This window comes from Thalassophryne amazonica, chromosome 19 (genome assembly GCF_902500255.1).
Source record: "Thalassophryne amazonica chromosome 19, fThaAma1.1, whole genome shotgun sequence".
In the NCBI taxonomy this organism is placed as follows: Eukaryota; Metazoa; Chordata; class Actinopteri; order Batrachoidiformes; family Batrachoididae; genus Thalassophryne; species Thalassophryne amazonica.
The window spans coordinates 18,013,601-18,039,090 of record NC_047121.1 but is presented as its reverse complement, the minus strand read 5'-3'; positions in this window follow the sequence as shown (position 1 = coordinate 18,039,090).

The following is a 25,490-nucleotide window of genomic DNA, read 5'->3' as shown; positions in this document are numbered from 1 at the left end:
TGGCGGAGAATCTGTTGTGAAAGTGTCGTGAAACGGACCCACAACAGGGGGCGTTAATGAACGGACAATGGATAAGCCAAAAGTAACAATTTAATGTTGTGAATCGCACAACGACGTACAGACAATAACAATATGGTGACTGTCAATCATACACCAGGTGACGTGTGGGCAGGCTCGACAATAGAAGATGCCTGGCGAGAGAAGAGCCAGATCCCACACAGGTTCCCGACCAACGGAGCTGAAGAACACCGGAGCCGCCAAGCCCTGCGCCCCAGGTGGCCGCTGTCTTCAGCAGTCAGACCCGGTACTGCTGGCAGAGAACAGAGACAGTCCTGATGAGTGTGAGGTCGCACACTCAGTAATCCCACAGTCTGTATACAATTGGGAGGGAGAACCTCCACCTCCAATCACACACTCGTGCAGCTCCTGTCTAACCACTTATCTGGTTGGGGTGTGAAGCGAAGCCGTCGCTGATCACACCAAACGCCAATCCCACAGATAAGGACACACCACAGGAAAACGGCTGCAAAGAAGTTCAGACTATTAGTCAGTGTTAAGTCAGCAGAGAAGTTACCTGAATGGTAGCTGATTTCTCTGCGGGGAGGTGGAGTTGCAGTCCGACCTTTATGGTGGTGGTGATGAGTAGTGGATGAGTGACAGCTGGTACGGATGATGAGTGACAGCTGTCACTCCTGGTCGCTCCGACGCCCTCTCGTGCTTGAAGCCCGCACTTCAAGCAGGGCGCCATCTTGTGGTGGTGGGCCAGCAGTACCTCCTCTTCAGCGGCCCACACAACAGAATCTATCTTGTAAATAGACAATAACTTATCTGTTCCATATATTTGCATTGTAATAATTTACATACAAAAATAAAGAACAGATTAATTTTGAAATGTAATAATTATTAATCAATAGCAGGGGTGGTGGCCAAGTGGTTAATGCGCTCGGTTTCAGTTCAGAAGGCTCCGGGTTCAAATCCCACCCCTGCCACATTTCTCCATGTAACGTGGAGTTGCATCAGGAAGGACATCCGGCGTAAAACCTGTGCCAATTCAACATGAAGATCCACCTTGGATTTGCTGTGGCGACCCTGAGTGCAAACAAGGGAGCAGCCGAGGGTTTATTAATTGTTAATCAATAGGTAGCGATAGATAGCAGGGATGGTGGCCAAGTGGTGCACGTGGTTTCAGTGCCTAACGTTCCCGGTTCAAACCCCACCCCCCACCCCACATTTCTCCATGTAATGTGGCGTTCTGTCAGGAAGGGCAACCAGCATAAAACTTGTGCCAAATTGAACAGGAAGGGAGAGAGGAGATAGGTGCCCATGTGCTGCTCTTGATGGTGTTGGATGTAACGCCCCGAAGCCTCACATACTGTGGGTGGCCTGTGAGGTAGTTGGTAATCCAAGCCACCAGTGGAGCCTCCACCTTCACGTCCCGTAGCTTACTGCTAAGCAGGTCAGGCCAGGTGGTGTTGAATGCACTGGAGAAGTCAAAGAACATGACTCTCACAGCACTGCCTGCCTCCTCCAGGTGAGAATAAACTCTATGCAGCATGAATATGATGGCATCCTCCACTCCCCTTTTGGGCTGATATGCAAACTCCAGGGGGTCCAGTGATGGTTCCACGACAGGTGCCTCAGGACGAGCCTCTCAAGTGACTTCATAACATGTGATGTTAGGGCCACAGGTTTGTAGTCATTAAAGCCTTGGTCCCACCAAATAATAAATCCATGAATAATGAGCCACGTATGGATTTGCCACCCCAATTTCAAAACTGGTGCAGATGTTGGCCGTAATTACTGCGTATACCAAGTTTGTTCAAGATTGACTAAAGATGGATCAACACATTACTCTGTTGCTTCAGAACGCACCCTGATTTTCTGTATTCTGTGGAATTGGGGTGTAAGGAGTAAGCAGTAAGTAGAGCATTTGCTTATTGTGCTCCTACTTTGACATTAGAAACTCCACTTTAAGTCTCATATTAAAACCTACTTTCTATTGTATATAATTCGATCTATGGTTTTATTTTATTTATCTCAAACTTGTATGATTTCTTTGCACTCGGTGTTTTTATGTCTGTATCATACTCACCTGTTTTTAGGTTTAGGTCTTACTGGGGAGACAGAACCTTTTCTGTCCATATTCATTGTTCTTAATCATCTGCAGCTTTGTTGTTATGTGGCATCCCACAGGGTTCAATTCTAGGGCCACTGCTTTTTTCATTGTATTTACTGCCTCTGGGTTCCATCTTTAGATGGCATGGGATCTCATTTCAAAGATGTGCTGATGATTGCCAAATTTATCTGCCCTTAGGGCAGAAGGATGTCAGTTCCATAAAACAGTTCCTAGTATGCCTAGACAACATTAAAGCTTGGTTGTCCTTGAACTTTTAAAATTTTAGTGAAAAACAAACAGAGGTGATGGTGTATGGACCCAGTGGCCCCTGTGAGTCCTCCTCCATTGCCTTGGGACCCTTGGAGGTTTATTTTAGACCTATTATTGATATTGGTTTTAAGATGGATAGTGATTTTAAATTGGACAGCCAAATTAAAGCTGTGGTTAAGTCTGTTTTTTTTTTTATCATCTACTGCAGTTAGCAACTGTGAAATCTTTTCTGTCTTGGCAGCATTTTGAGACAGTGATCCATGCTTTTATTTCATATCAACTGGAGTATTATAATTTCCTTCATGTGGGAGCTCTATTGAGCCGAGTATTCCTTTAACTTTAACTAGTAATGACTTCATGACTTTCTTTGCAAATAAAATTTTAACTATTAGAGAAAAAATTATTCATAACCATCCCAGAGACATATCTTTATGTTTGACTGCTTTCAGTAATGTTGGTATTTGGTTATACTCTTTCTCTCCGATTGTTCTGTCTGAGTTACTTTCATTAGTCACTTCATCCAAACCATCAACATGTCTATTAGACCCCATTCCTACCAGGCTGCTCAAGGAAGCCCTACCGTTAATTTATGCTTCGATCTTAAATATGATCAATCTATCTTTATTAGTTGGCTATGTACCACAGGCTTTTAAGGTGGCAGTAATTAAACCATTACTTAAAAAGCCATCACTTGACCCAGCTATCTTAGCTAATTATAGGCCAATCTCCAACCTTCCTTTTCTCTCAAAAATTCTTGAAAGGGTAGTTGTAAAACAGCTAACTGATCATCTGCAGAGGAATGGTCTATTTGAAGAGTTTCAGTCAGGTTTCAGAATTCATCATAGTACAGAAACAGCATTAGTGAAGGTTACAAATGATCTTCTTATGGCCTCAGACAGTGGACTCATCTCTGTGCTTGTCCTGTTAGACCTCAGTGCTGCTTTTGATACTGTTGACCATAAACTTTTATTACAGAGATTAGAGCATGTCATAGGTATTAAAGGCACTGCGCTGCAGTGGTTTGAATCATATTTATTTAATAGATTACAATTTGTTCATGTAAATGGGGAGTCTTCTTCATGGACTAAGGTTAATTATGGAGTTCCACAAGATTCTGTGCTAGGACCGATTTTATTCACTTTATACATGCTTCCCTTAGGCAGTGTTATTAGAAAGCATTGCTTAAATTTTCATTGTTACGCAGATGATACCCAGCTTTATCTATCCATGAAGCCAGAGGACACACACCAATTAGCTAAACTGCAGGAATGTCTTTCAGACATAAAGACATGGATGACCTCTAATTTCCTGTTTTAAAATTCAGATAAAACTGAAGTTATTGTACTTGGCCCCACAAATCTTAGAAACATGGTGTCTAACCAGCTCCTTACTCTGGAAGGCATTACCCTGACCTCCAGTAATACTGTGAGAAATCTTGGAGTCATTATTGATCAGGATATGTCCTTCAATGCGCATATTAAGCAAATATGTAGGACTGCTTTTTTGCATTTGCGCAATATCTCTAAAATTAGAAAGATCTTGTCTCAGAGTGATGCTGAAAAGCTAATTCATGCATTTATTTCTTCTAGGCTGGACTATTGTAATTCATTATTATCAGGTTGTCCTAAAAGTTCCATGAAAAGCCTTCAGTTAATTCAAAATGCTGCAGCTAGAGTACTGACAGGGACTAGAAGGAGAGAGCATATCTCACCCATATTGGCCTCTCTTCATTGGCTTCCTGTTAATTCTAGAACAGAATTTAAAATTCTTCTTCTTACTAATAAGGTTTTGAATAATCAGGTCCCATCTTATCTTAGGGACCTCATAGTACCATATCACCCCAATAGAGTGCTTCACTCTCAGACTGCAGGCTTACTTGTAGTTCCTAGGGTTTTTAAGAGTAGAATGAGAGGCAGAGCCTTCAGCTTTCAGGCTCCTCTCCTGTGGAACCAGCTCCCAATTCGGATCAGGAAGACAGACACCCTCTCTACTTTTAAGATTAGGCTTAAAACTTTCCTTTTTGAAAAAGCTTATAGTTAGGGCTGGATCAGGTGACCCTGAACCATCCTTTAGTTATGCTGCTATAGACTTAGACTGCTGGGGGGTTTCCCATGATGCACCCAGTGTTTCTTTTTATTCACCTCTTTTTGCTCTGTATGCACCACTCTGCTTTTAATCAGTGGTGATTGATCTCTGCTCTCTTCCACAGCATGTCTTTTTCCTGATTCTCTCCCCTCAGCCCCAACCAGTCCCAGCAGAAGACTGCCCCTCCCTGACCCTGGTTCTGCTGGAGGTTTCTTCCTGTTAAAAGGGAGTTTTCCTTCCCACTGTCGCCAAGTGCTTGCTCATAGGGGGTCATTTTGACCGTTGGGGTTTTTCTGTAATTATTGCATGGCTTTTGCCTTACAATATAAAGCGCCTTGGGGCAACTGTTTGTTGTGATTTGGCGCTATATAAATAAAATTGATTTGATTTGATTTGGGAGTCAATCAGTCACTACTTTCGCATCTGCAGTTGGTTCAACATGCAGCTGCACAAGTTTTGAAAGGAACTCAAAAGCGAGATCATATAACTCTTGTATTGGCCTCACTTCATTGGCTGCCTGTATATTTTAGGGTACATTTTAAAATTCTTATGTTTGTTTTTAAATCTCTTCAAAGTGTTGCCCCGCTCAGACACAGTTTTTGGTGTGGGTGAAGCTGGCAGTCGCCCGGGGCACATTTTTTCATGACACACAGGGGGCGGCACAAACACTTAAGAAAAAATAGATAATCAACATCTGCACCGCAAAGCAGTTATCATATCACTATGTGGGGAATTAGCAAACTGGTGCTCCCTCCCTGCAGCTGTAGGTGCCCCATCTTGCTGAACTGCAGAGAACAGAACCAGTGTGAAAGTTGTCTCCTGCATTGTCCCCTGGGACAGGCGCTCTGCTCCGCTTTGACTTTGGACGGATCATCCTGCAGTGCACCTGTTTCTCCGCTGTTCTGTTCAGCAGGATCCTGCTGACCGGTGGCAAAATCCACTTAGGATGCAGCACAGAGCTAGAACTCTGCACCCAGAACAGGCGTTTGAAACGGACGTGTTCGAATTTCACCAGAGAGGACAAACTGCTCACTCGAGGAAAAAAGTTTGCAGAAAGGAGAGCCTCCCTGTTTGTAAGGACGGTTTAGAAATTGAGCTGCGTCACATTACAAGCTAAGTGATTTCAATCTGACTTGTTTCTTTTCTGTGCCTGCATCTGATGTCTGACGCAATGTACACTTTAACAAATTACAAAATATATGTACTTCATATAACTTTTTGTTAACCCTCACCACATAATCTGGTTGTTCAACAAAATATCATATATAGCTAATTTAACAAAATGTACAATTGACTGTTTTGTATTTTACAGTATATACTGTTTAATATTTAAACAACCGAGGTATGTGGGGCCAGTTGGCAGAACTAGATTCAGTGGATATAGCAGAGTGTGAATGTGCCAAATCAAATTTTTTGATGTGAGATTTGGGCTCCTTACTGTTTTGTGAGCTGTCTGAACATGTCAAGTTTAATTTGTGTTTTTCCTGTTACCTTCCTTTGTGTATGTGCTCAGAGATCAGAGTCAGTTCTGATTTCATTCTGCTTTCTATGTCATCACTGGTGATATGACTGCTGTGAGATCAGATAACTGTCACAAACAGGAAAAAGCAACAACAACAACAACAAAGATTCAGGAACAAATATCACAAGGACTTAGAAATGGGAGGGGCTCTCATCAGAAACTGTAATGATGAAAGAAGGCCAGAAGGAAATTCAGCAGTGCAAAATCACTGGCATCTACAACAGACGTCTGTCTTCATATTAGAGGTGGGTGATACCGGGAATTTTGGTATTGATCCGATACCAAGTAAATACAGGCCCAGTATCGCCGATATCGATACCGATACTTTTTCATATTTAAGCTTTATAGATCCAAAGGATCCAAAAGACCTAGGATAGAATTTTGCCAAACATTGTACGTGACAACAAAATACTTTATTATCACAATCAACATTTTTGTTTAAAAAAATATCACTCAACACAACTTAAAATCTCCTGAGGTAGAGGGGTGACAAACCACAATACAAGGGTGCACTGCTCAGTGTTGTGTGACACAGCGCAGCACTGCTCTTACAGACAGAGAGTAGACTTTGATGAATCTGCGAAAAAAGCTTGAGTATCGATCTTTTTACAGAGGATTGTTCAATATCAATACCAGCGTTGGTGTCGATATTATCGATATTATGATCGATCCGCATATCTCCACTTCATATGTCAGAAATGTCCCAGAGGATGTAAATCTAACATTGGTGGACACAGTCAAACAAGATGAACCTTCTAGTGCTACACCATAGTCAATATGACTAACGGTTGACAACAGATATAAATAAGTAAGAAAATGATGAGACCACTTTAAACCTTTAAAAATGCACAACTGTTTTAGGTGGTTTTACAAACATCAAGCTAAATATTTAGCTAAATGTTGAGACAAATATGCACCTTAACAAAAGTGCTATTTGTTCTTGCCTGAAAGACAGATTAATAAAGCATTTAATGACAGACATTTAACATGTGAGGGCATGTTTCATGGATGTTTTGTATAAGAGTTGTATTGTAGCCTGCAGTCTTTTAATGTCAGTTTCAATTGCAATTTCAGGGTCACTTCTAAAATATAAAATAATAACAATAAAATAATTTTAAAAATTAGTAAATCAGTGTAGAACCACCACTGGCCCTGCTTTACCTCTCTTAGCTTCTTCATCCTTATGTACCTTGTCGGTCTCTCAGGTCAGCTGACCAGCTGCACCTGGAAGTACCGAGATCCAGAAGCAAGCTGAGAAGGGACAGGGACTTCTCTATTGCTGCTCCTAAACTATGGAACAGTTTGCCCTTTTCTGTTAGAGAGGCCTCTTCACTGCCCATTTTTAAAGTTTGTTTAAAAAGCTATTTTTGTTTCTTCTTGGCCTTCGGCCCCAGCGAGACTTAGTTTTTAAATTGTATTTTATAGTCATATGTTTTAATGGATATTTTAGTGTACAGCACTTTGTGTCAGCAGGTGTTGTGTTAAAGTGCTTTGCAAATAAAGTTGGTATGGTAGTTGGTATTGTATGTTTACTGATGATTGTGATGTATTACTTTTTTTATGTTTTGACTATAGCTTGTTCAATTACAATAAAGGAAATCAGACAATTTGTTGTAATTTGTAAATTATTTTTAACCTATTTTGGCAGAGAGGCTGACTAGTGATTCTTCTGTTACTCTCCCTCGTCTCGACTCAAACTAAAATCTTTAAAGAATTATTTTATTGCTTAACAGATTTTGTGACTGTGATGGCACACTGAAGGATTTCCCAAAGAAAAACAAAAGGAGAAGGTTAATAATGTTTTTTCTTGTTTGTTCTTTGCTCCAGTGGAATATGTCAAAGCAGCAGACGTCAAAGTCATTGGCACACTGGGAGATTCTTTAACTGTGAATGAAGTGGAATTACAGTGTTTTCCCCATCGGAAAAATGTAAATACAGGACAAGGCTGGTGCAAGATATTAATGACTTTAAAATCAACCACATGTTGTGCTTACTGGGAATGCTGAGTAACTGGAACCCAGTAGAAACCATAACAAACTAGACAACCACAAAATAAACTCAAGAAAGGAAAGAGCGATGTTATAAACCAATCCAGTACTTCATGGAAGTACAGTAGTGTTCAGAATAATAGTAGTGCTATGTGACTAAAAAGATTAATCCAGGTTTTGAGTATATGTCTTATTGTTACATGGGAAACAAGGTACCAGTAGATTCAGTAGATTCTCACAAATCCAACAAGACCAAGCATTCATGATATGCACACTCTTAAGGCTATGAAATTGGGCTATTAGTAAAAACAAAAAGGTAGAAAAGGGGGTGTTCACAATAATAGTAGTGTGGCATTCAGTCAGTGAGTTCGTCAATGGAACAAACAGGTGTGAATCAGGTGTCCCCTATTTAAGGAAGGAAGCCAGCACCTGTTGAACATGCTTTTCTCTTTAAAAGCCTGAGGAAAATGGGATGTTCAAGACATTGTTCAGAAGAACAGCTTAGTTTGATTAAAAAGTTGATTGGAGAGGGGAAAACCTATACGCAGGTGCAAAAAATTATAGGCTGTTTATCTACAATGATCTCCAATGCTTTAAAATGTACACAAAAACCAGAGACGCGTGGAAGAAAAAGGAAAACAACCATCAAAATGGATAGAAGAATAACCAGAATGGCAAAGGCTCACCCATTGATCAGCTCCAGGATGATCAAAGACAGTCTGGAGTTACCTGTAAGTGCTGTAACAGTTAGAAGATGCCTGTGTGAAGCTAATTTATTTGCAAGAATCCCCCGCAAAGTCCCTGTGTTAAATAAAAGACATGTGCAGAAGAGGTTACAATTTGCCAAAGAACACATCAACTGGCCTAAAGAATAATGGAGGAATATTTTGTGGACTGATGAGAGTAAAAATGTTCTTTTTGGGTCCAAGGGCCGCAGACAGTTTGTGAGATGACCCCCAAACTCTGAATTCAAGCCACAGTTCACAGTGAAGACAGTGAAGCATGGTGGTGCAAGCATCATGATATGGGCATGTTTCTCCTACTATGGTGTTGGGCCTGTATATCGCATACCAGGTATCATGGATCAGTTTGGATATGTCAAAATACTTGAAGAGGTCATGTTGCCTTATGCTGAAGAGGACATGCCCTTGAAATTGGTGTTTCAACAAGACAATGACCCCAAGCACACTAGTAAACAAGCAAAACCTTGGTTCCAAACCAACAAAAGTAATGCCTCGCAGATGTGAAGAAATCATGAAAAACTGTGATTATACAACTAAATACTAGTTTAGTGATTCACAGGATTGCTAAAAAAGCAGTTTGAACATAATAGTTTTGAGTTTGTAGTGTCAACAGCAGATGCTACTATTATTGTGAACACCCCCTTTTCTACTTTTTTTTTTTTTTACTAATAGCCCAATTTCATAGCCTTAAGAGTGTGCATATCATGAATGATTGGTCTTGTTGGATTTGTGAGAATCTACCGAATCTACTGGTACCTTGTTTCCCATGTAACAATAAGAAATATACTCAAAACCTGGATTAATCTTTTTAGTCACATAGCACTACTATTATTCTGAACACTACTGTAAGAGAAAATCCTGCATTAGTTTCCACAACCATGTGCTTTTTAGAATTTCAAGGTGCAGCTGAGGGCCGGACAGTGTCCCATATTGTGGTAGTCTCAGGAGCAGGTCACTGCCTTTTGCAGATGATGTAGTCAGAATGTGACTCTAAAAGACGACACAGTAGGTTTTGCAGAGTTAAATTGACCCTGCAGTGAGTGCATAAGGTGTGCAGAGTGGTGGCCAAGGGCTCAGTGCATTTGGTTTCAAAACCCAAGGTTCCCAGTTCAAGACCACCCCTGCCCCTTCTCCATGGAATGTGGAGTAGCATCAGGAAGGGCATCCTGCATAAAACCTGTGCCAGATCAACATACAGATCCATATCAGCTCTGCTGTGCTGACCTCGAGCAAAAAGGGAGAAGCCAAAAGATCTTACTAGTGAGTTTATATGGACTGATCCAAAATAGTATTAAATCAACTCTGTCACAGTGTTAAATTGTTCTGGTATAGATTGTACAAAGAAGGCAAAATTTTTAACTTACTTGTTGAGTAATGATCAAAAGAATGATACCATGGATACAAATGAGTTATCTTGGCCAGACAACCTTTGGAGACAGGATGAGGAGTTCATCTAGAAAGAAGTGATACATGCCGATAACTGCTGGTAATCTCATCCACATAAAATCCTGAGAAGATTGCCTTGCATCAGTGAAAAGCTGGATGTCTAGAAACTTCCTACTTTTAAACTCTGATAAGACTGAAATGATGGTTCTTGGTCCAGTGAGACATCGGCATCAATTTGACCAGTTAACGCTTAGCCTCGGCTCGTGTATCATACATCACACTGACAAAGTGAGGAACCTTGGGGTAATTTTTGATCCTACATTGTCCTTTGACCTCCACATTAGAGATATTATGAGGACTGCTTTCTTCCACCTGTGAAATATAGCGAAGATTCGTCCCATCCTGTCTATGGCTGATGCTGAGACCCTGATCCATGCGTTTATCTCTTCTAGATTGGACTACTGCAATGTTCTATTTTCTGGTTTACTGCAGTCCAGCATTAGGGCTCTCCAACTGGTTCAAAATTCTGCAGCCAGACTTTTGACACGAAGCAGAAAGTTTGACCATATTACACCCATTTTGGAATCTCTTCACTGGCTTCCTGTCCCAGTGAGATCAGATTTTAAGGTTCTGCTACTAGTCTATAAAATTGTTCACGGACTGGCACCTCCCTACCTAACTGACCTAAGTAAACCTTACGTGCCGGTCCGGGCTTTGCGTTCTCAGGGTGCAGGACTACTTTGTGTCCCTAGGGTGAATAAGAAGTCTGCGGGTCTTATCGTGCCCATGTTCTGTGGAATGATCTCCCTGCATCAATAAAACAGTCAGATTCCGTGGAGACGTTCAAGTCCAGGCTTAAGACGCACTTATTTTCCCTTTCGTATGGGTAGCATACTGTCATAGTATAGCTCTACGCTGTTTACTCTTTTAATTCATTTTATTAGGAAACGGAGCGTGCCGCGGCCTCAACTTTACCTAAATTCTGAGTATTTTAGTGAAGCTTAGTGGCCGGCGATCACCTTAGTATTTCCTGTTTCTCTTGTTGTTTAATGCTGGCAAATTATGCTGTATTTCTTGTCTTTCTGATGCCTGATTCTGTTTTTTTCTCTCTGTTTCTAAGGTGCAGCTCCAGCCAGAGATGGGTGTGGTATTTGTGCTGGAGACTCTCCTGTCCTGCGCACCAACAGCATTTCCTGTATATTCGTTTTTGTGAATTGTTCTGTAATTTATGTCTGTAGCATGGCCCAAGCAGAGGGTCACCCCTTTGAGTCTTGTCTGCTTGAGGGTTCTTCCTCAGAGGGAGTTTTTCCTTACCACTGCTGCTCTGGGGGTTAGCCTTGAGGCAACTCTTTTGTGAGTTGGTGCTAAATAAATTAAAATAAATTGAAAATTGAAAAGCTCAAAGTAGAACCTGTCATCCTCAGCCTTGATCGGGGTTTGTGTTTTATTTTTCTCCATTCTTTTATCCATCTTTGATTTATAAATTATTTTTGTCACTTGTTTATTCTCTGTTTTGTTTTGCTTTGTCACTTTGTTTCTTTGTTACTTGTATACTTTAGCCATTGTTCAGTTCTGTTCTGGTTGTGTTCAGCCGGTTTGTGTTTTCATTATTGATCATTAGTTTATCACTTGTTTATTTAGGTCCTCTCATTTATCATCTGCTTATTTTGCTGTTCTCATTCCTGTTATTCTCTGTAATGCTTTAATGTCAGGTTTTGTTTATCACTTAGTCTCTGTTTTACTTATAGCAGTGGTGTCAAAAGTACACACATTTGTTACTTAAGTAGAAGTATAGATACTGCAGCTTAAAAACACTCTGGTAAAAGTTGAAGTATCAACTTGACCTCTTTACTCAAGTAAAAGTGAAAAAGTATGTGCTCCAAAACCTACTTAAAGTATAAAAGTATAAAGTAACCTTTTAAAAAAAAAAAAAAGGTAGATGACACTATATGAATTGAAAGCTTAATTTAAAAACTGATTCGTTCTACATGTGGCCCAAGACCCAAAACCCAAAATTACACCCAACACCACCTGCACGAAAATGTTTCAATTCTAGAAGCTCTGAAATGCAATCTGGGACTATTCCAGACAATAAACTGCAGTGAGTACAGCATCCATTTAGTGAAGGAAAAACAAAACAAAACAAAAAAAAAAGACAACTTTCCTTATTCAAATTCATTCCAGTAGTATTCTGCTCTTACTAGGATGCAGCAGTTTTCTAGTTTGGCAGATAGTTCTGGAGAAAATCACTGAAGAAATTAACACATTGAAAATATGGTTTGACCGAAACTGTCATTAAATAAGACAGGGATGAAGTGGAGGTGTAAGAGTCACTAGGTGTTCACAGGAAACACTTATTTATTTATGTATGTATTTTCTCTTCTAAGTCCCTGTTCTCTTCTAAGTCCCTGTTAGTAAATGATATAATAATTGATCAACATATTGATTTATTCTGCCTTGCAGAAACCTGGTTACAGCAGGTTGAATATGTTAGTTTAAATGAGTCAACACCCCCGAGTCACACTAACTGCCAGAACGCTCGTAGCACGGGCCGAGGCGGAGGATTAGCAGCATTCTTCCATTCCATCTTATTAATTAATCCAAAACCCAGACAGAGCTTTAATTCATTTGAAAGCTTGACTCTTAGTCTTGTCCATCCAAATTGGAAGTCCCAAAAACCAGTTTTATTTGTTATTATCTCTCATCCACCTGGTCATTACTGTGAGTTTCTCTGTGAATTTTCAGACCTTTTGTCTGACTTAGTGCTTAGCTCAGATAATTATAGTGGGCGATTTTAACATCCACACAGATGCTGAGAATGACAGCCTCAGCACTGCATTTAATCTATTATTAGACTCAATTGGCTTTGCTCAAAATGTAAATGAGTCCACCCACCACTTTAATCATATCTTAGATCTTGTTCTGACTTATGGTATGGAAATTGAAGACTTAACAGTATTCCCTGAAAACTCCCTTCTGTCTGATCATTTCTTAATAACATTTACATTTACTCTGATGGACTACCCAGCAGTGGGGAATAAGTTTCATTACACTAGAAGTCTTTCAGAAAGCGCTGTAACTAGGTTTAAGGATATGATTCCTTCTTTATGTTCTCTAATGCCATATACCAACACAGTGCAGAGTAGCTACCTAAACTCTGTTAGTGAGATAGAGTATCTCGTCAATAGTTTTACATCCTCATTGAAGACAACTTTGGATGCTGTAGCTCCTCTGAAAAAGAGAGTCTTAAATCAGAAGTGCCTGACTCCGTGGTATAACTCACAAACTCGCAGCTTAAAGCAGATAACCCGTAAGTTGGAGAGGAAATGGAGTCTCACTAATTTAGAAGATCTTCACTTAGCCTGGAAAAAGAGTCTGTTGCTCTATAAAAAAGCCCTCTGTAAAGCTAGGACATCTTACTACTCATCACTAATTGAAGAAAATAAGAACAACCCCAGGTTTTTTTTCAGCACTGTAGCCAGGCTGACAAAGAGTCAGAGCTCTATTGAAACGAGTATTCTTTTAACTTTAACTAGTAATGACTTCATGACTTTCTTTGCTAATAAAATTCTAACTATTAGAGAAAAAATTACTCATAACCATCCCAAAGACAAATCGTTATCTTTGGCTGCTTTCAGTGATGCCGGTATTTGGTTAGACTCTTTCTCTCCGATTGTTCTGTCTGAGTTATTTTCATTAGTTACTTCCTCCAAACCATCAACATGTCTATTAGACCCCATTCCTACCAGGCTGCTCAAGGAAGCCCTACCATTAATTAATGCTTCGATCTTAAATATGATCAATCTATCTTTATTAGTTGGCTATGTACCACAGGCTTTTAAGGTGGCAGTAATTAAACCATTACTTAAAAAGCCATCACTTGACCCAGCTATCTTAGCTAATTATAGGCCAATCTCCAACCTTCCTTTTCTCTCAAAAATTCTTGAAAGGGTAGTTGTAAAACAGCTAACTGATCATCTGCAGAGGAATGGTCTATTTGAAGAGTTTCAGTCAGGTTTTAGAATCCATCATAGTACAGAAACAGCATTAGTGAAGGTTACAAATGATCTTCTTATGGCCTCAGACAGTGGACTCATCTCTGTGCTTGTTCTGTTAGACCTCAGTGCTGCTTTTGATACTGTTGACCATAAAAATGTATTATTGAGATTAGAGCATGCCATAGGTATTAAAGGCACTGCGCTGCGGTGGTTTGAATCATATTTATCTAACAGATTACAATTTGTTCATGTAAATGGGGAATCTTCTTCACAGACTAAGGTTAATTATGGAGTTCCACAAGGTTCTGTGCTAGGACCAATTTTATTCACTTTATACATGCTTCCCTTAGGCAGTATTATTAGACAGCATTGCTTAAATTTTCATTGTTACGCAGATGATACCCAGCTTTATCTATCCATGAAGCCAGAGGACACACACCAATTAGCTAAACTGCAGGATTGTCTTACAGACATAAAGACATGGATGACCTCTAATTTCCTGCTTTTAAACTCATAAAACTGAAGTTATTGAACTTGGCCCCACAAATCTTAGAAACATGGTGTCTAACCAGATCCTTACTCTGGATGACATTACCCTGACCTCTAGCAATACTGTGAGAAATCTTGGAGTCATTTTTGATCAGGATATGTCATTCAATGTGCATATTAAACAAATATGTAGGACTGCTTTTTTGCATTTGCGCAATATCTCTAAAATTACAAAGGTCTTGTCTCAGAGTGATGCTGAAAAACTAATTCATGCATTTATTTCCTCTAGGCTGGACTATTGTAATTCATTATTATCAGGTTGTCCTAAAAGTTCCCTGAAAAGCCTTCAGTTAATTCAAAATGCTGCAGCTAGAGTACTGACAGGGACTAGAAGGAGAGAGCATATCTCACCCATATTGGTCTCTCTTCATTGGCTTCCTGTTAATTCTAGAATAGAATTTAAAATTCTTCTTCTTACTTATAAGGTTTTGAATAATCAGGTCCCATCATATCTTAGGGACCTCATAGTACCATATCACCCCAATAGAGCGCTTCGCTCTCAGACTGCAGGCTTACTTGTAGTTCCTAGGGTTTGTAAGAGTAGAATGGGAGGCACAGCCTTCAGCTTTCAGGCTCCTCTCCTGTGGAACCAGCTCCCAATTCAGATCAGGGAGACAGACACCCTCTCTACTTTTAAGATTAGGCTTAAAACTTTCCTTTTTGCTAAAGCTTATAGTCAGGGCTGGATCAGGTGACCCTGAACCATCCCTTAGTTATGCTGCTATAGACTTAGACTGCTGGGGGGTTCCCATGATGCACTGAGTGTTTCTTTCTCTTTTTACTATGTATGCACCACTCTGCATTTAATCATTAGTGATTGATCTCTGCTCTTCCACAGCATGTCTTTTTCCTGGTTCTCTCCCTCAGCCCCAACCAGTCCCAGCAGAAGACTGCCCCTCCCTGAGCCTGGTTCTGCTGGAGGTTTCTTCCTGTTAAAAGGGAGTTTTTCCTTCCCACTGTCGTGCTTGCTCACAGGGGGTCGTTTTGACCGTTGGGGTTTTTCCGTAATTATTGTATGGCCTTGCCTTACAATATAAAGCGCCTTGGGGCAGCTGTTTGTTGTGATTTGGTGCTATATAAATAAAATTGATTTGATTTGATTTATTTACGTATGTTCATTGTTAGTTGCTTTTATATTTTCTGTTGTGTTTCTATTCAGGTTCTTTTTGCCTCTTTCTCTAGAATTGTATATAATAATCATTAGATTATTAATATATAAACAAAAATAAATTTAAGAAATATTACAATTTGAAAACAAATGCACCCGAACGTGATGACGGCTGCAATTGGTTAATGCTAAGTTTTAACATTGAAAATGCCGTAGACATGCTAATGCGTTAGCGTCGCTCCCGTTTTTAAGTTATAAAATACATCTATCAACTGTTTCAGAAGACCATAACAGGTCGGTTTAACATAGAAAAAGTAAATAATACTCACAGAAGTATGCTTTTTAGGGTTTTAGCGGGGGAAAATTAAGCGAAAGAAAGAAAGAAAGAATAAACAAAGCAATGGTCGAAGCATTGCTTCAATCTGCGAACCACTGCTTCGATTGGTTCACAGTTCAAAGTAAAGCCGCGCTGCAGAAAAGTTGATTACAGGCGCACATGACGTGAAATATATATATATAAACATTAAACTGAAACCAAGAGTAACGAGGCTGTTTGTTTTAAAAATGTAAGGAATAGAAAGTACAGATACTTGGGTGAAAATGTAATGAGTAGAAGTCAGAAGTAGGCAGAAAAATAAGTAATGGAGTAAAGTATAGATACCTAAAAAGTGTACTTAAGTACAGTAACGAAGTATTTGTACTTCGTTACTTGACACCTCTGACTTATAGTTTATTTCTTAGTCTGTTCCAGTTTAATTTATTCTTAGTGTTTATTTTCCTATTATTCTCTGATCAGTGCTCATGTTGTTTAGCTTCTATGTTTATTATCTTTCGGTTCGCCTTTCTGTTCTCATGTTCATGCTTAGTTCATTCCTGCTAATAGTTGTATTGCATTCAGTCTTCGGGTTTTGAATCATGTATTCCCACTCCACATCACTGCACCTGCCATTGTGTCTTGGTCTCTCACTTTGTTTCTGTCTGTTTTGTGTTTTCATTCACTCACTCTTTCATTCACTCTTGGCACCTGTTCACACGTCATTGTGTCTTACATCAGTCCACTTTGTGCACTCCCTTCCTCATTATCTTGCCCTATGTATAATCTTTGTCCTCCAGCCACACCCCCTTTCTATATTGTTCCTCACCTGCACCTTGTTAACTCCTGTCTTATTTAAACGCCTCCCAGCCATCACCCCCCTGCCACTTTGTCATTGTTTGTACACATTCCAGCCTCTTGTCTTCAGTCCTGTTTTTGCCTAGCTAGCCATGTATCATATTTTGCTCTGTTCTCCTCTACTGCACCTCTTGCCTCATCTCTGATGTCTGTGAATACTCGTGCCCCTGAATCCTGCTCGTCCATGACTGCGTTTTTGCCTGACCCTGATTGTACCTCTGCTCCACTGACTGACCACCTGTGTACCATACCAGAGCCTGGAATAAAGATCATGATAACTCTCCCACCTAAGCCTAGACTGGGAGTCCGCTTTGTGGGTCCAGCCACTTCGGGTGCCTGGCACCCGCCCACCCTGACAGAACCTTTGCACTTTCATGTATAGTCAATTGTGGTTTTTTGAAAATCTGATTAGGATGCTACCTGGATGTCTCCCTCTGGAGGTGTTCCTCATACATACAGTGGGGTGGAGCCCCGGCACAGCTCTAAGCTGTGACTAATCAACTAATCATACTTCTACGGAAACTAAGCTTGGGAGGTGGCTGTATGTCATGAAGGCTTTTTGTAGGCACTGTGAGTAACCCTCACCTATACGAGGTCTGTTAGAAAAGTATCCGACGTTTTTATTTTTTGCAAAAACCATATGGATTTGAATCACGTGTGATTGCTTCAGCCAAGCTTGAACCTTCGTGCGCATGCGTGAGTTTTTTCACGCCTGTCGGTTGCATCATTCGCCTGTGAGCAAGCTTTGTGTGAGCACTGGTCCACCCCTCTTGTTGTTTTTTTATTGTGAATAAATGTCTGAACGATTTGGAGATTTGCTGCATCAATTTTTTTCCAGAAACTGTGAGAGACCTCCAGGTGGACACCGTTCAGAAAATTAATATGGCTTTCAGGGACGATTTTATGGGAATTACACAGATTAAGGAGTGATCCAGACGGTTTAAAGACTGCCCACAACTGCTGAGAGCGCGCCGCGCTCCAAGCGCCGATCGACAGGCTCAAACCCCGCTGAAACAACCAGATCATTTCCAACGTGAAGGCTTTGTTGATCCGGTACGTCGTCTGACTTTCACAAAAAGGCAGAAGGCGTGGATATCAGCACTTTTTCGGCACATTCCACTGTTACAGAAGTTTTTTTCATGGAAAGAAAAGCGGAGGGACGCGCCACGGAGCCGTTCATTACGCTTCACAAAACCACCTGTACCAGTGGAATGTGCCAAAAAAGTGCTGATATCCACGCCTTCTGCCTTTTTGTGAAAGTCAGACGACGTCCCGGATCAACAAAGCCTTCACGTTGGAAATGATCTGGTTGTTTCAGCGGGGTTTGAGCCTGTCGATCGGCGCTGGGAGCGCGCCGCGCTCTCAGCACTTGTGGGCCGTCCTTAAAGCGGCAGTAACACTCCTTAATCTGTGTAATCCCCATAAAATCATCCCTGAAAGCCATATTAATTTTCCAAACAGTGTCCACCTGGAGGTTTCTCACAGTTTCTGGAAAAAAATTGATGCAGCAAAGCTCCAAATCGTTCAGACATTTATTCGCAATAAAAAAAAAACGACGAGAGGGGTGGACCAGTGCTCACACAAAGCCTGCTCACAGGCGAATGACACAACCGACAGGCGTGAAAAAACTCACGCATGCGCACGAAGGTTCAAGCTTGGGTGATGCAATCACACGTGATTCAAATCCATGTGGTTTTTGCAAAAAATAAAAATGTCGGATACTTTTCTAACAGACCTAGTATGTCCTGTTGAACAAAATAAAATACTTTTTCTACAGTTTGACAGTTCGGCTAAGTTGTCTTCTGTAATAACCACAAGATTAGACATTTATTTTCTGCCAAGATTCAAACGCTGGTTGCTGTACTCAGAGTTCAACGTACCAGCTACTACAATACAAAACCACTGTACGAGGAAATTATTGCCTTAAACACAGCAAATAAGCAATCCCCAGGTTTAGAATCAGTAAACTGTGCGATTAGTCACAGTGGGACTTATTATTACAGTATGTCTTATATCCTCCTGACTAACAGGACATGTGTGTGTGTATATATATATATATATACACACACACAGTTGTGCTCAAACGTTTACATACCCTGGCAGATTTTTTTTGTTGTTGGCCATTTTTCAGAGAATATGAACAATAACACAAAAACTGTTTTTTTACTCACGGTTAGTGGTTGGATGAAGCCATTTATTGGCAAACAACGTTTACTCTTTTCAAATCATAATGACAACATAAACTACCAAATTAACCTGATCAAAAGTTTACATACCCCTGCTCTTAATACTGTGTATTGCCCCCTTTAACATCAGTGACAGCTTGGAGTCTTGTGTGGTAGTTGTGGACGAGGCTTTCTGAGGGTAAAGCTGCCACTGAATATGTTTTATGTTATATGGCTGGGGGGGCCTGGCTGCCTTTTTGTTTCTGTCTTTTGTTTTTCCTTCCAGGTGGCTTGCATTTGGGACTGAGTGGCTGTGTTGCTGAGGTTATCAGGACCTCACCCTGATCACCTGCGGCTCGTCAGGACTCACAGCTGAGGTGCATCTATATGGATTGGAACATGGTGGCATTTAAGACTGGAGTATACAGTGTGTATTTGCCAGAGACTCAACCTTGTGACCAGACGGGTGAGATCGTCATCTCGGGAGCCATCTCATCATCAGTGGATGCAGAGAACGTCCAGGGTTTGATGCACGGTCTGTGAAAGAGGAGGGGGTGAGGTCTCACGCTCGTCAGCACACTTCCTGAGGTACGTTAGATTTTGTGACTAACGTTTATACAGTCAGTAAATGTGGTGTCCCTCACACCTTATTATATTGAGCTGTACGTTAGTCATGTATCGGCTTCCACTGCAGTGGAGTTTTGTGAACTGGATGTTCCATGCCTGCAGGTTGGGAAGCTGATTAGTAATTAAGCCAGGAAGTGTTTGCTGTTTATGTACACCTTTGAGTGGTCTCTCTGTGTGTAGAGTGTGGACTCACATAATGGTTCCTTCTTTCACAGACTCGGTTTGTTGCGGCCACCTGGGGGGTGTCGGCGGGGTCCTTGGGTCCGAACGGCTTCTGGCTCCGGACCGTTAGCGCTGCTGGGAGCGCACCGTATCACCACCACGCCAGACCGCACACTCTTTTGTTGTTTTGTATCACATCACTGTTATGTATTAAATTCAGTTAGCCTTTGTACCGTGCTCTGCTTATTTCATACTGGGTCCTTCAAACGCTGGTCGGTTCTCCGAGCTGCGTCCGACACATAACATTTTAGACTTTATTTATGAAGAAATACAAACAATATGGCACTCTATGGTAAATCTGCATGGAGTAGACAGTTCTCAAAAACTGAGTGACTGTGCAAGAAGTAGAAGAGTGAGGAAAGCCACCAAGACACCCAGACAACCCAAAAGAAGTTATAGGCTTATGTGGCTGTGATTGGAGAAATTATGCATAGTTCAAGCTTTGCATTTTGTATCACCAGTTATCGATCTTCATGATGAAGTGGTATAGAGGAGGATTTTCTTAAAAAGAAGACCTGAAAGTTTAGCTACAAATTGCCAGAAGGTACATTTGAGATGCAAGCCTGGATTTGATCTGTTTTGGTGAAAGAAAATCCTTCTCTGCTCTACTCCACTATGAAGCTAAGAGTAGTGAGGCAAAATACAAAGCTTGCACTGTGCACAATTTCTCCAATCACAGCCACATAAGCCCATAACTTCTCCTGGGTTGTCTGGGTGTCTTGGTGGCTTTTCTCACTCTTCTCCTTCTTGCAAAGTCACTCAGTTTTTGTGAACTGTCTGCTCCATGCAGATTTACCATAAAGTGCCATACTGTTTGTATTTCTTTGTACTTAATGTAAATAAGGCATATTCAGTGGCAGTTTTACCATTAGAGAGCCTCGTCCACAACTACCACAAAAGACTCCAAGCTGTCATTGATGTTAAAGGGGGCAACACACCATATTAAGAAAAGGAGTATGTAAACACTTGATCAGGGTCATTTGGGTAGTTTGCATTATTATGATTTCAAAAGAGTAAACAGTTATTTAACAATAAATGGCTTCACCCAACCACTAACCATGAGTGAAACAACATTTTTGTGTTATTCATATTCTCTGAAAAATGGCCAAAAAACTAAACTTATGCCAGGGTATGTAAACTTTTGAGCACAACTGTGTGTGTGTGTATATATATATATATATATATATATATATATATATATATATATATATATATATATATATATATATATCATCTGACCACGCCCTCTTCCTGAACATTTCCCGCAACGGTCTCACATCACGGCCTGATTACCCACTGGGTATTTAAGCCTCATGTGTCATGTATGTCGTTGCCAGTTTGTCGTACCTTGTGTCTTTGTTCCAGCCTTCCTGTCATAGTCCTGTTAGCCCAGCCATTTTTTTTTTACCTTGCTTTGTCTTCTGTATTTCACCTGTTGTCTCAGCCAATCGGATTTTGTCTCTCCGTGTTTTGAACCCTGCTTGTTTTTTGACGACACTTCAGCCTGACACCTACCTGTTTACCTTCACCCCGCTATCTGTGTACCGAACCTCTGCCTGAATCCCAGAAAAAGCCTTTTTTCTGCCTACACTTTGGCCATGAGTCTGCATATGTGTCTATCCACTTTGTGAGCCATGCCACCACGTATCCTGATAGTGGGATTTTCATTGTCCTCCACATATGACATCATGTGTTCATGGAACTCTCCATATAATCCATAGGTATACAGAAATGGATCAGTTACAGAAATATAACATAAACTTAATATAATAATGTCACTGTGGTGTATATCACATTGGAACAGCTTATTGTCTTTAGCTTCAAGGTCGACCATTGTTAATAATCAAAGATCCCACATTTCCTCCTCCAGTCAGATCTTTGTAATATCATAAGGTAAGAATGCTGAAAAAAAGAAGCAGAAACAGCCAGACCTGCCCGGTCATGTTAATCAAGAAACAAATGAAAGACTTTGAAGCAGATCTGGAAAACCAGCAAATTTTAACTCCTTCCTGATCCAAAGATCACTTCTCCACAACATTTGGTGAAAGGTTTCACGTTCCAACATGATACTGAACTTATTTATTTATTTATCTAGTTTAACTGGTGGGGCACTATGATGCTTCCAAGCAGAAGGAAATGCTTTTGTATTTGTGGAATAAATTCACATTAAAATCAAGCCTATATATCGGGTCCAAAAGTTCAGTTGGGGTCAGATTTACAAAGCAGTGGGTTGTACAACAGTTTGCATGGTTTGTGCTTGCAGTTTAATTTAATCAGTAAATCCTCCAGTAATTTTTTAGCCACATACTAATTCAATGAAAGAACAGAGTCATAAATAAATACAGTTATGCTCAAAAATGTATATACTCTGGCAGAATTTTATTTTTTCATGGCCATTTTTCAGAGACTATGAATGATAACACAAAACCTTTTTCCTCTCATGGTTAGTGGTTGTGTGAAGACATTTATTGTCAAATGTTGAGGCATAAAAGGACTTTTGACTGTCTGAGGCTGTTTGTGGAAATAAAGTCAAGAAATTGACAGGTTGTCAAAATTACAGGCTTTTAATTTGAGGCCTCAAAGACACACGCAAAGTCAAAACCATTACAGCAGGATTTTGAATAAGTGTATACAAAGCACCTTCTGAAAGTGCTCTTTTTGTACATTCAGAGATAGGCGGGTCAGCACAGCAAGCAGCCCATTACACATGAATACATCTCAGCTTTTCCTATGAAAACTCTCGCTGAACAATGAATGTTACCACAGTTTCTGCTAGGGAGGAAAAAGGGAGGGCACCAGGCAGAAACGGTGTGTTTTCCCAGCTGCAAAGTTACATGGAGGCACTTTTAATACAGAGTTGGGAGTTTAAATGCAAAAGTTTTAGGCAGGCTATCTGTAAGGCAAATATGAATAATTTTACATGACACAAACAACTGTGTTTACTCTTTTTAAATCATAATGACAACAGAAACTACCCAAATGACCATGAACAAATGTTTACATCAGAGAGTGTGTGCCAATTACATGGGCATCATGTTGTGTGGGCCGCCAGAAGAGGAGGTACTGCTGGCCCACCACCAGAGGGCACCCTGCCTGAAGTGCGGGCTTCAGGCACGAGAGGGCGCAGTCGCCTCACAGGAGCAGCCAGGGTGACAGCTGTCACGCATCACCTGCAACAGCTGTTACCCATCATCTGATCAGCAGGGGAATATCAGCAGGACGACGCCTCCACCTCTTTGCCGAGATATCGTTCTACCTGGAAGGTAACGTGCTCAGCTGACTGGTTAACAGTGATCTTTTGTGACTTTTGTGAGTTGTTTAGCTGACTCCTTTTCCAACGAGTGGTGGAGGTAGTTTTCCTGCCGTACGGATTCCTGGGTGCAGATGCACCCACATTTAATTGTTCTTTTGTTCCTCGCCAGCAGTACCAGGTCCGACACGCGAAGGCAGTGGCCACCTGGGAGTTCGGGACTTGGCGGCTCCAGTATTCCCGGGGTCTGGTGGCGGAGGAAATCGTGTGGTTCCGGTTCTGCTTTGGACAGACGTCTCCTATCTTCGAGCCTGCCCACACGACACCTTTTGTGATTTGGCTTTTGTCTATTGTTGTAATCTGATTGTATTTGTTGTGCCCATTCACAACAGTAAAGTGTTGTTATTTGACCTCATCCATTGTCCGTTCATTTGCGCCCCCTGTTGTGGGTCCGTGTACCTACACTTTCCCAACACATCATACTACTCAGCCTCTTTGGTAAAGTCTACTCCAGGGTGCTTGAAAGGAGAGTTTGGCCAATAGTCGGACCTTGGTTTGAAGAGGAGCAATGCAGGCTCTGTCCTGGCCGTGGAACAACTGACCAGCTCTTCACTCTCACAAGGATCCTGGGGGGTCCTGAGTGTATGCCCATCCAGTCTATATGTGTTTTGTGGACTTGAAGAAGCTGTTGTGTGGGCCGCCAGAAGAGGAGGTACTGCTGGCCCACCACCAGAGGGCGCCCTGCCTGAAGTGCGGGCTTCAGGCCCGAGAGGGCGCTGCCGCCACGGACACAGCTGGGGGTGACAGCTGTCACTCATTATCTCATGACAGCTGTCACCCATCTACGCTTCATCATACTACTCCATAAAACCCGGACGTCATCTCCACCTCACTGCCGAGATATCATCTACCTGTGAAGGTAATTCTCTGCTAAACTGAAAACACTGACTAATAGTCTGAACTTCTTTGCAGCTGTTTTCCTGTAAGTGTTTCTTTATCTGTGGGATTGGCGTTTGGTGTGATCAGCGACGGCTTCGCTTCACACTCCAGCCAGATAAGTGGTTAACAGGAGCTGCATGAGTGTGTGATTAGAGGTGGAGGTGACTTTCCACCTTCTGTCTGTTTTTGTTACTGGGTGTGCACACACCCACATCTCACTGTTTGTGCTCCTCACCAGCAGTACCAGATCCGACAGTCGGGGACGGTGATCACCTGGGAATTCGGGACTTGGCGGCTCCAGTATTCACCGGGTTCGGTGGCGGCGGAAATCATGTGGTTCCGGCTCTTCTCAGGACAGACATCTTCTATCCTTGAGCCTGCCCACACGTCACCTTTGTGTATTGACTGCTATCATATTCTGAGATTGTCTGTATAGTCGTTGTGCACATTCACAACATTAAATTGTTACCTTTTGGCTCATCTATTGACCGTTCATTTGCACCCTCTGTTGTGGGTCCGTGTCACTACATTTTCCCCAACAGAAGCTGTATGATCGCGTGCCCCGGGAGATACTGTGGGAGGTGCTACACGAGTATGGAGTGAGAGGGTCCCTTCTCAGGGCCGTCCTATCTCTGTACTCACAAAGCGCGAGCTGTGCTCGGGTTCCCTACAGTAAGTCGGAGTCGTTGGCCTCCGCCAGGGCTGCACCTTGTCACCAACCTTATTTGTAATATTCATGGACAGGAGAAGGGGGAGTAAGGGGGAGAAGGGTCTTTGGGTTGGTGGGCTCAGGGTCTCATCGCTTCTTTTTGCAGATGATGTGGTGCTGTTGGCTTCATCAGCCTGTGACCTCAAACACTCACTGGGTTGGTTCGCAGCCGAGTATGAAACAGCTGGGATGAGTATCAGCACCTCTAAATCTGAGGCCATGGTTCTCCACAGGAAACTGATGGATTGCCTACCATTACTATTCCGGGTGGGGAATGAGGTATTGCCCCAAGTAAAGGAATTCAAGTACCTTGGGGTCTTGTTCATGAGTGAAGGGACAATGGAGCATGAGGTTAGCTGGAGAATCGGCACAGCAGGAACGGTGTTGCATGCGCTCTATTGTACTGTTCTGACAAAAAGGGAGCTGAGCCAAATGGTAAAGCTCTCGAGCTACTGGTCAATCTTTGTTCCTACTCTCACCTATGGTCATGAGGGTTGGGTCACAACTGAAAGAACTAGATTGTGTGTACAAGCGGCTGAAATGGGCTTCCTCAGGAGGGTGGCTGGTGTCTCCCTTAGAGATAAGGTGAGAAGCTCAGTCATCCGTGGGGAGCTCGGAGTAGAGCCGCTGCTCCTTCGCATT